This window comes from Tupaia chinensis, unplaced genomic scaffold (assembly GCF_000334495.1).
Source record: "Tupaia chinensis unplaced genomic scaffold, TupChi_1.0 Scaffold000110_1, whole genome shotgun sequence".
NCBI lineage: Eukaryota > Metazoa > Chordata > Mammalia > Scandentia > Tupaiidae > Tupaia > Tupaia belangeri.
In genome coordinates, this window is record NW_006159574.1 from 820,960 (window position 1) to 833,575 (window position 12,616).

The following is a 12,616-nucleotide window of genomic DNA, read 5'->3' on the forward strand; positions in this document are numbered from 1 at the left end:
CCATCTGTCTGCTCAGGGTTCCGGGACTTCCAGAGTGAGGAGGGGAGGGGCGCTCGCTCTGCTTCCTCCCTTGCTGGGCAGCCTGGTGGGTGGGAGACCTTGCGGTGTGTGATGAATTATTAATAGAAGAGGCTGTGAGACCATAAATATTCAAGGGGTACATCTGGCTTCCCCGATACACAGGCAGGAGAGACTCGTTCTCACGGCGGAGCGTGCCTTGTCACCCAGACCGCCTGCCCGCCCAGCAGCAAGCACTGTGAGAAGAAAGAGCCTCTGACACGTCACATCCAAGTTCAGCCGAGACTTGCTGCTGTGTGAGGGCGTGCAGGATCTAGCCCGGAATAGACAACACGAGCCCACAACGTCAGCACGCTCCCCTCGCAGGTGTGAGGCTGCCGGCTGGGGCGTAGGGAAGAGGAGACTCTCAGGGCAGTTCTACACAGGTGAGAGGGGAAGCTTAGAAGAGGATGGACGAGAAGGAAGTACCTGCAAGGGGTTGCAGAGAGGACGGAGCACAGGCTGGGGCTCAGGTCCCACCAGGACTTTGACGAGACCACTCCTCCCACAGTGCTTACCCAGGAAGAAGGGCAAGTGGTCACTACCACCGTCTCCATGTGCAAGCGCGGGCCTCGCTCAGGGCTCACCCCAGAACCACCGTCTCTGTTTCCGTGTGCAAGCGCGGGCCTTACTCAGGACTCACCCCAGAACTGCCGTCTCTGTTTCCGTGTGCAAGCACGGGCCTCACTCAGGGTTCACCCCAGAACTGCTGTCTCCATGTGCAAGCGCAGGCCTTGCTCAGGGCTCACCCCAGGACCTCTGTCTCCATGTGCAATTGCGGGCCTTACTCAGGGCTCACCCCAGGAGCAGACAAGTCCAGGAAGCGGAGCTGGGAGGAGAGCAAGCTGCGAGTGGAAGCGGCCGCTCCTGCGTGCACTGGCTTCAGGTCGGGTTCGGGTCGTGCCGTCTGGTGATGTGTGCAGGGCTGCTCATTCACGTAGGCCTCCATGAGGACTCTCAAGATGGACAGCTTCTTCTTTTTCTTTCTTTAAAAAAAAATTGCTACAGGACATGTGTGCTCGCTGGCGAGAGAGAGAGAAAGGTAAACAGGACTTCACAGGGGCAAGAGGTGGGGGAAGACCATGCCATAATCCCTTCATTTCCATTCTCCTCTTGAGTTTTGGGGCACTCACACATGTACCCGGTGTGTTTTTCAAACCACTAGGTCCAGACTTGAACTGCGCAGTCAGCCAGATGGGATCCAGCTGCCTTAACCACCACACCATTGGCTAGTTCAAGATGGAATGTTTCTTTTTTTCTTTTTTTGAGAGGTTTTTGCTCTAGGGCGCGTGCGCTCTCCAGAAAGACAGAGAGAGACAGAGAGGCAGAAAGCAAGAAATCACACCCCCCCCCAGGGGGGATGGCCACCTCACAATCCCTTCTCCTCCATTCTCCTCTTAGGATCTTGGGCACGCACACACACGTGCCTGGCGTGAGTTTAAGCACTGGGTCCAGGACTTGAACCGCAAGTGCCTACATGGGAGTCCAGTAACATAGCCATTACGCCAACTGCTGGTCCCTCAAGGTGTGTTTCATCCCAAGGAATGCTGATATCCTGTGGTTGGATAGACAGATACGTTTAGGTGATATTGAATAAAATGACAGACCCACAGAAACCTTCCTCATGAACCTTAAAGAAGCAGAGCCCCTTCCTCCAGTTGTCCAGCCTGTGGGAGCTTGGACACTCACACGTGTGCTTGGCAAATTTCAGACTCCCAGGCAGGGCTTCGATCCACAGTTGCCATGCAGGGTCTGGCCTCCCTACTGCTATTCTACAGGCCAGCCCAGCACACTCACCTATCACATTAACCCTCGCTCCAGAGCACACTGAGTGGGGCTTCAGGGGGAGGTTTACTAGGTACCACGGAAAAATTAGTCCATTGACAATCTGTCTGTCCAGAGACAGAGGGACATAGGAAACAGATGGTGACTTACAGACATGGAAGAACGCGGGAACTCGGCCACTCTTAATACTGTCAGGCAGGCCGGAAAAGAAGCCCCGTACACGGGAAGGTCCTGCACTCAGCAGTCACGTAGGTCCCGAGCCCACCCCACCACGAGACCTGGTGGCTTGCCATTTACACTGCTGGGCAGCTGAACTTCTGTTTATTTAATGTATCGTGGCATTCTTTCGACATCAGCATGCAGGAATTCCACCTCTGCATGTGTGTGCAGACACGCGTGCCGTGCTCGGTATGTTATACTATAATGCTATCTATGCCATTGACAGGTATTTACCTTTTTGAATCCTTTGCAGTTATAACCAGCAATACAATAATAATCTGGAATTCCTAGATGTAGCCTCCTCAGCACTCACCAGAGAGAGATAGGGAGAGAGACATGGACAGAGAAAGTGAGACAGCACAGCACATGGGGCATGGTCACACTGCAAGCCCCACTCCTCCGTTTCCCCCTCCTTTCAGGATTCTGGGCACACACGCACATGCACCTGGCCTGTTTCTCAAGCCATGGGCCCAGGACTCTAACTGTACCATGGGCCATGGGAGATCTAGCTGCTGTAGCCGTCATGCCAGGGGCGGCCCAGCTCTTTTTTTTTTTTACCCCTATTTTTGACCCTCTGCCATTTCCCACCCTCCTCCCACACTATCTCTGGTGTCTACAGTTGTTTTCCATTCTTTTTCTCCCCAAATTTCATTGATTCACAAAATTTCTTAAATAATCTAACTACTTTCAATAGCAAGCTCAGTTGGTATCTGTGAATACAGGTCTGATTTTAGGCGTGAAACTCTGAGTAGATTCATTCTACATGGTAGAATGTAGAATGCATACTACATGGTAGCACCTAGCTGATGCTACAATGCTTACCATGGTCATTAAATAGGTATTTTTAAATAAATTTTTAAATTTCAAGACAAGCAGTTTTAACTTTAATAAATCATAGAAATGCTAAGGAACTTTGCTTAAAACTTAAAGCCAGGAAACAGGTTGAGATTCTATTCAAATATTAGGTACATGAACCTATTGACAGTTCAAGACAGGACAAAAATCCTTAAAACCAGAAAACAAAGCCTAGAAGAAAATCAGCAATGTTTTAGTCAATAAAACGTTATTTCACCAGTTCAGTCTCATGTACTTAATCTATCTTCTGTTGTGGTTCGATCTTCCCGATTAAATTCTGGGATATAATATTCAACTTCAGACTTGTCCTTAGGATTAAGTTGGCCATTTTCTTCGTTTTTGAAATCTTATTTCTGTGTGTCTGTATTTAATTTTCCTGGTACATGACTCCCTGCAGAATTTCTTGGACATCGGGTCTGGTGTTGGTAAATTCTTTCAGGTTTTGTTTATTTGAGAATGTTCTTTTCTTTTCATGTGAAGGATATGGAAAGGTACAGTATTCTTGGTTGAAACTGCTTTTCCCTTAACACTTTGAATATATTTTCCCATTCTTTCCTCTCTCGCATTGTTTCTGATGAGAAGTCCGCTGTTAGCCTGATGGAATATCCTTTGTAGGTAAATTGTCATTTTTCTCTTGCTAATCTTAGTATCTTGTCTTTGTCTGGGTATCTAGTACTTCTCATATTATTCTTTTTTATTGGGGGGGGCAATTTTCTTAGTCCTTGTGGTGGATTTTTCTAGGCCAGTGATTCTATCTTCTATGTCTGAGATTTGATTTTCTGTATGATCTTGTCTGCTTTTAATACTTTCAAGGGAGCTTTTTGACTTCCTGTATTATAGTCTTCATCTCTAACAGATCCATTTGATTCTGTCTTATAGCGTGTATTTCCTCTTTTAGGTCTTGCAAGAATTTTCTTACCTCTTGAAACTCGTCAGCTCCTTTCTCCTGCCTCTTTTGCAGTTCATTGTCTCTCTTCTCTTCCATCTCTGTTAACTTCATCAATATGAATATTCTAAATTCTTTATCTGACATTTCCCATGATTTCCACTGAACTGTCTGTGGATGAAGAGGAGTTATTCTTTTCCCTGGGAGGAGAGGTATTTTCTTGCTTTCCTGTATTTCTTGTGGCCCTGTGGTGATTTCTAGTCATCTGATGGATGGTGTGTTTCTTCCTAATTCTTGAAGTTCAATCTGAGCATTCAGGAATGTGCAGGAGGAGGTGATCTGGAATATCTTTGCCATTCCTCTTTTATCCCTTTGTGCAGCAGATTCAGTGGGTATTGAGGAGTATGTTGACCCTAATAGTAGTTGGATGTTTGACTATGGTTCCCTTAGATCCCTCTAGAAACACAGTGAATGGAGATTGAGGAGCAGAGTGAAGAGATAAAAGAAAAAGAAAAGGAAGCAGAGAAAGAGAAAAAAAAAGAAAGAGGAAAAATAGGGAGAAAAATTTTAAAAATATAAACAAAAAATTTTATTTTTTAAAAAAAGCAAAAAATAAATAACTGCACAGCACACACGCATGCCATGTGAAATCACTAGTTCTCAGGAGCCATGGAGGAGTCTTCTGAAGGCCTGCCCCTCGCCTCTCCTGGAGGGGAGGCAAAAAGGAGATCATTAGCAAGATAAAGGAGGGTCTGAAAGCCAAGAGAATACTTTACCTTTAAAACATTTAAAAAGGAAAAATCACACACAAAAAATGAGAAGACAGAGAGAGAGACAGAGAGAGACAGAGACAGAGACAGCAAGAAGGCTAGAGGGGCTCCCTACCACTCAAGTTTGGGGACTGGAGGCTGAATTATCAATAGAAAATCTGCATTTCTCTTTTTTCCCTGAAATCGGCCTGGCACTCTTTATGAACTGAGAAAGCTAATGACCCTTTGCCTGGGTTTCGCTAGCAAGCATTTCTCCCCACTTTATTTATCTTTTGATTATATTCAAAGAAACAAATTTCTACAAGGCCGAGGCACCACATGCAGTCAGGTTTATAAATGTTTAATTTTATGCTGTCTGGGTTTTATGTTTTACATTCTGCCTCCAGGCTATGAGAGAAATTGCCCACTTATTCATTTAGCACTTAGGGTTGTATGTTTTCATTTAAGTTTAACCCCATTTGGAACTTGCTCTGGAATCAGGTCTGAGGTGCAAATCCAAATTTATCATTTTACAAATGCCTCTCCGTTTGCCCACTGTGGTTGGTCTAGAGTTTGGGTACACAGAGCACTGAGGGAGTTTTAGGGGGGAAGGCACCCCATGAGGCTGTGATGGCAGGTTCGGAAAAACCTCTGCGCCTTCCTCTCACTTTCTGTGGGTCGGAAACTGGTCTAAAAATTAATTTAGAAAAAATATGAAGTATAGCATTGATAATTTTATATTACAATGATAATGTTTTGAATATTTTGAGCTAAAAAATACACTGTTTCATATCTGTCTCTGTGTCTTCTACATCTGTATGCAAACAACTAGTTCTACAGCTTCTTTGACACTGTTCCCTTCAACAGGCGGAGGCTTATTTCTCTGCCCTGACAAAGGGCAGACGTAGCAACTCTCCTCACGAATGTAAACCGTCGGAAGTGATGGAGTGCGACTCCTGAGACAGGCTGTACAAAGGACGGCAACATCTGCTTTGCTCTTTCTTGGGTCACAGCTCTGGAAGAAGCTGATTGCTCTGTCATAAGCCACCCAAGCAGCCTTGTGAAGTCACACAGGGAAGAACTGAGGCCTCTCATCAACAGCTCACCATCAACTCAGCTACCTGTGCAGTTACAGCCTGGACCCACAACCTCCAGCCCTGGTCATCAGGTAGCTGAAGTCCCTGCCAAGACCTTGACTGAACCTCGTGAGAGACTCCAAGTCAGAGCCATCTGTGAAGTCCCTGGTGACCCCTGACCCACAGAGATTGAGAGAGATAATGCATGTTTGTTAAGACATAAAATTTGGAATAATTTGTTATACAGCAATTAGAAAACTAATACATTTAACAAACCAGTTATTGAAAAATCGATGTTTTTTAATTATTTGAGATGTCATTTTTCTCTAGTATATTGCTTTGTAACTTTTCTGTTATGTTCTATTGATCTATTCTATTGATCTGATTTAATCATAAACACTCCTACCTCCCTTCATAAATCTAATCTTGAAAATCATATCATCCTGGGTCTAGGAGCAGAGGGAAAGCAGGCCTGCCCAGTCCCCACTCCTCACCAAAAGCCCCCGCCAGCCTAGTATGTGGGAGGAGGGGCTGCCCCAGGCACTGGATCCCACCCTGATCCTGCAGTGGCAGAGCTCGAAGGTCAGTCCCCAACCACATAGGAGCTAGAATGATCAGGGTATAGAGGAGCCGAACATCTGAACATTGTGAGGTTGTAGAGGAGTCCTCTCCCCATACTCAACCCACCCAAGAAAGACAGAAAGTCCTTTCTGCAAATCTGAACCCAAGATTCCCATTGTGGACTCCACACAGCCACCCCCAGCAGAAGAGGAAGACTGGCACAGAGCTCATTCACAACAAAGGGAAGCATATGAGCCACAGCTACAGGCACCTAAATCTCAAGAATTAGTAACTGAGTATGTCACCAGATGACTGAAAATCACAGCAGAGCCTCAAGAACTATGAGAAAACCAGAAAATACACTCCCGAAGGAACATAATAACTTCACCAACAATGTATAAAACACAGGAAATCACCAAAATGTCAGAAAAAGGATTCAGAATATTTATTATAACTAAACTCAATGAGATGCAAGGTAAAACAACCAGCCAACTCCAGGAGATAAGAAAATATTTCCATAACCTGAAGAAGGAACTCCATAAAGAAAACTCCCTAAAAGATAATCAAACAGAATTTTGGGAGAAAAAAATCATAACTTCTCTCAAAAGTATTAACAGCAGATTAGACCATGCAGAAGAAAGAATTTCTGACCTTGAAGATGAAACTTTTGACTTAGTCCAACCAACTGAGAAGAACGGAAAAGTAATCATTAAAAAAGAAGCCAACATATGTAAAATCCTAGACACCAAAAACACTGAATATTTGTAAGATGGGTATTCCAGAAGGTGAAGAGACAGGTAAAGGCTTAGAAAATCTCTTTCATGATGTATCAGCTGAAATCTAAAGAGGATAAGGAAATCTAAACTAGGAAATGCAAAGAACATCAAATAGATTTGACATAAGAAGATCCTCTCCAAGGCACATGGTAGCCAAATGGTAAAAATTAAAGATGAAGACATTATTCTAAAAATCACAAGAGAGAAATGCCTTAAAAAGATTACCCCATTTGGGACCAGCAGTTAGCGTAATGGCTATGTTGCTTGACTTCCATGTAGTTGACCGCGGTTCACGTACCAGACCCGATGGCTTAAAATTCACGCCAGGCGCTTGGGCACATGTGCCCAAGATCCCGAGAGGAGAATGGAGGAGTAGGAATTGCAGCGTGGCCATCCCCCCCGGGGGGGGTGATTTCTCACTTTTTGTTTCTCTGTCTCTTTCTGTCTTTCTGGTAAACAAACACGTCCTATAGAAAAAAAAACAAAAAACAAAAAACAAAAAACAAAAAAAAAAAACCTCTCCATAAAAAGAAAAAAATATATTTATGCATCCAATCCCACAGCACCCAAATATGTAAAAGAAAGACTACTAGATCTAAAGGGAGTTATAGACTGCAACATACTAATTGTTCAGAATTTCAACACTCCACTGTAACAACAGAATAGGACTTAAAATCAACCACAGAATCTTCAAAACCCACCTACACACAAAAATATTATAGAACTACATACACACACACACTGAACAATTTACTCCTGAGTGACTTTCAAACTACTGAAGAAATTAAGACTGAAATAAAAAGATTTATTGAAACCAACAGTAATGAACATACCACTCTCTATAATTTTTAGGACATAGCATAAGCACTCATATCATATGAGGGCAGTTCATAGCCGTTAGTGCTCACAAGAAAAAATTAGGAAGATGGCAAATAAGTAACCTAAAATTGCATCTCAAGGAACTGGAAAAGCAACCACAAAGCCCCAAAAATAACAGAAGAAAATAAATAGTAAATATTATAGCTGAAATAAATTAAACAGAATAAAAGAACTATATCCACAAAAAAGCTACCAAAATTTGTTTAAAAAGCTGTTTTTTGGAGATGATAAACAAAATTGACAAACCATTAGCTAGACTAACCAAGAAAAACAAAGGGACCAGATAGATAAAATTACTAATAAAGCTGGTAATATTACAATCAATATACCAGAAATATAAAGAGAGAGAGAGAGAAACTATAAGCAATTGTATGCCCACAAACTAGGAAACCTAGATGAGATGGACAAATTTCTGAATACGTGCAATTTACCTAAGCTAAATCAAGATGAAATAGAAAACCTGAATAGACCAGTAACAAGTGATGGGATCGAAGCAGTTATTAATAGTCTCCCAACAAAGAAAAGCCCAGGTCTACGTAGTTTCACTTCTGAATTCTATAACTTTTTTTCCCTTTTTAGAGATTAAATTATTTTTCCTATGGAGTGCATGTGCTCATTGGAGAAACTCAGAGAGTTAAAATGAGAAATCATCCCCCCACACATCCCCAGAGAGAATGGTCACAACACAATTCCTTCTTATCCATTTCTCCTCTCAGGATTTTGGGCATATAAACATATGTGCCTGGAGTGGTTTTCAAGCCACCGGGTCTAGGACTTAAACTGTGGTCAACCATGTGAGAGTCCAGCACCTTAACCACCACACCACCTGATGGAACCTACAAAACCTTTAAAGAAGGCCTAACCCCAACTCTCCTCAATACCAAAACCAAACAAGGACATCATGAATAAAGAAAACTACAGAGCAATATCCCTAATGAATGCCAATGCAAAAATTCTCAACAAGATACTTGCCAACCGAATCCAACAACACATTAAGAAGATTATACACTGGGGCCAGCAGTTAGCGTAATGGCTATGTCGCTGGATTCCCACGTAGTCGACCGAGGTTTGCATCCCGGTGGCTTAAAACTCACACCGAGCGCATGTGCGTGCGTGCCCAAGATCCCGAGAGGAGAATGGAGAAGAAGGGATTGCGGTTTGACCATCCCCCTGGGGGATGATTTCTCACTTTCTGTCTCTATGTCTCTCTCTGTCTGTCTGGCGAGCGCACGCTCCCTATAGCGAAAAACCTCTCAATAAATAAATAAATAAATAAATAAAGTTATAATAAAATAATTATTTAAAAGAAAATACTTAAAAAAAAAGATTATACACCATAACTAGGTAGGCTTTAATCTAGGACTGCAAGAATGGTTCAACACATGCAAAACAATAAATGAAATACATCACATTAACAGAAAGAAAGATTAAAACCCATATGATCACAGCTCTAGATGCAGAAAGAGCATTTGATAAAATACAAGATCCCTTTTTGATCAATACTCTCAGAAAAACAGTATAGAAGGGACATTTCCCAACACAATAAAAGCCAGACATGACAGATTAATTGCTAACATCATACTGAATGGGGAAAAGCTGCCTATAAAGTTTCTGGTAGAAAACATAGGGTAAAGGCTTGAAGACATTGGAGTAAGCAGAGACTTCTTAAATAAGAGCCCCACTAAACAGTCAATAATCCCAAAATTAGACAAATGGGATTATATCAAATTAAAAAGCTTCCTCACAGCAAAGGAAACAACATTTAGAGTGAAAAGACAACCCTCAGAATGGAAGAAAATATTTGCACATTATTTGTCAGGCAAAGATGGATAACCAGAATTTATAGTGAACTCAAGCAACACACCCATAAAAAATGAATAATCCAATTTAAAAATGGGCAAATGAGCTTAATAAACAACTCTCTGAGGAATTCTTACTAATGGCAAAAGGGATGTGAAAAAATGTTCAAACTATCTTCTCATAAAAGAAATGCAAATTAAAACCATGATGAGATACCATTCTACCCCAGTTGGAATGCCCATCATCAAAAGAATAAAGACGGACTAGTGTTGGTGAGGCTGTGGTGAACAGGGAACCCTTCTGCATTGTTGGTGGGATTCTAAGTACAACCTCTGTGAAAGCAATATGAAGTTTCCTCAAAAACCTACAAATAGAACTACCATATGACTCCATAATTCCACCCCTCAGAATTTACTCACAGGAGTAAACCTGATATCTGGCTTGGAACTGGATAGGAAACCACTCAGCTGGAAAGACACTTGCACGTCCTTGTCCATTGCAGCATTATTCACAATTGCTAGAACATAGAATCAACCTAAGTGTCCCTAAACTGGTGACTAGGTTGAAAACTGGCACATATATACTGTGGAATATTACTTAGCCATGGGAAGCAATGAGGCTCTACTATCTAATTCAAAGTGGAGGAATACAGAGGACTTAATATGGAGCAAAGTGAGCAAGACTTCAAAAGGGACACATTGTGTATCCCCACTTAGTACATAACGAATGTCTGCACTCCATAGCAGAAATGGAAAGATCCGAAGATATGATAGTAGAGACGATAAGTGTAGACACCAGAGACCACAAGGGAGAGGAGTAGGTGATGGATGGTGCCTGGGAGCGGCAAAGGGAGAAACATTTAACAGACAAAAGAATATAGAGTTCTCTATTGGGAAAAAAAAAAGTTCTGTATTTTTTGCTTTATAAAAACGTGTTCAAGTCCCTTGTCTGAAATGCACCTGCACTGTGCTGCTCCCGCAGGCCAGGGCTGCAGGGCGGAGCTGATGGCGGGGCTGCTCTGGCTCCCCTGCCGGTGGTATGGGGCCATCCCGGGTGTCGAGAGAGGCAGGAACTGGGTGGGGGGGGGACCTGAGGGGACAGCGCTGTGAGCTGCAGGTCTTTCCATACCTTTCCGTACCGCCCACCCGTGTCTTGCTTTCAGGACCTCTGACAGCACCAGGCACAACCCCTGGCCCGCAGGCCAGTCTGAGCACGTGCAGAGAGGGCGTGCTCTGAGCCATCACAGGAGGGCGCTCCTGAAGGCTTAGGCCTGCTCTGGCCAGAGGGACGCTCCTCCTGCCATCACCTTGGTCAGGGTAGGGCCTCACGTTTCTGGAATCTGAGGTGCGCCAGCTAAAAGGAGAGATTCTAGTTTCAGGGAAAAAAGGTCAGAAACAACTTAGAGATTTTCTGTGAGAACAAGATTTCCGTATCCTTACCTACCCCAGCTTTTGTGTGTCTGCAGCTGCAGGCACACACCCATCTTAGCTCAGGAAATCAAGCTGGGTTTATTTGAGATGGACCTATTTGCTCGAGGCACTGCTGACTAATATAAAGGATTCAAAAATAGAGAACACTGCTAGCTAAGCCCCCTTATAATTCAGAGGCAGCAGGCTAAAGTGGACGTGGAATGTACGCAGCCTCAGTCGAGCTGTTCTCTATGACGAACACCGCACAAATGTTTACAATTATTCTACGTGACTCTGCGCTTCCTGGTTACCCAAGTAACTTTGGCTTTAAGACTTTATAAAATTTAAATAACTCGTGGGGCCAGCAGGTAGTGTGGTGGGTAGGGTGCTGGACTCCCACATCACCGGCTAGAGTTCAAGTCCTGGACCTGGCAGCTTGCTTTCTCACTTTCCTTTTCTCTCTCTCTGGTCAAATTAAAGAAAATAATAATAGTGAATAAAATTAGTAAATAATAAATAAATCTTTAAAAATTAATTAATTAGTTTTTCCTAAGATGTTATATTAACAAATTTAATACCAAGGGAAGAGTAATATTGGGTTATCAGAAAAGTCATGATGTATTTTTGCATAGAAAAACAGAGAAAATGCATCATGACTTTTCCAACAACCCAACAGAATAAAATATCTCATATTTTAAATAGATTTCAGTGGTCTTTGCGACAGATTTGAACACTAAAATATCATTTTTTCCTGGGAATTACACACATAAAGTATCCCTCCTTTCCAATGTGATCACCTAGATTCAGTATTTGTTTCTCTTCCATGAAGATTTCTGCAAAGGATGACAGATGTTGGCCAAAGCCCTACCACTGCTAGGTGGATCTGCAGTCGCCACCACTGGTCTCAAACTGCTGACCTGTCTTTGAGTTCTTCCTTTCATGGGACACTAGTCAAGGGTTATTTTTCCCTTTTTAAAAATGGGGCGTTCTGGGGCCAGCAGATGGTGTGGTGGTTATGTCGCCGGTGGGATTCCTGCTCGTGTGACCCTGAGAGCAGAGAAATCCCAGCACATAGCCAGCTACGTCTGAGCCTACCTGGTGGTGGTACACCTTACCGTGCTGTCAGATTGGTTGGCTAGCACCTTGTTGAGAACTTTTGCATTGGCATTTATCAGGGATATTGGTCTGGAGTTTTCTTTATTCATGATGTCCTTGTTTGGTTTTGGTAGTGAGGAGAGATACCAAAAGAAGAGACACCTGCAGATCTGTCCCTGGTACATACAAAAGTGAGTTATGCCAAGCTTTGAAAGAGTTCATTCCTGTCCTGTCTAACATCATATCTTTGTCCCGACCCGAGCGGACAGTCCAACAGGTTTTCCGAGTGAAGGAGTGAGAGCCGGGACAAGCGGCATAGTGTTACAGCACGGAGACAACATGGTGTCTTCAGTGTCATCTGTTTATTGTGGGCAGCACGGAGATGACGCAGTGTTACAACTCTTCAGGGTCGTCTGGAGATTGTGGGCCAGGGATCGTGGTTACATACATGTTGGTGGGCGGGAATTGG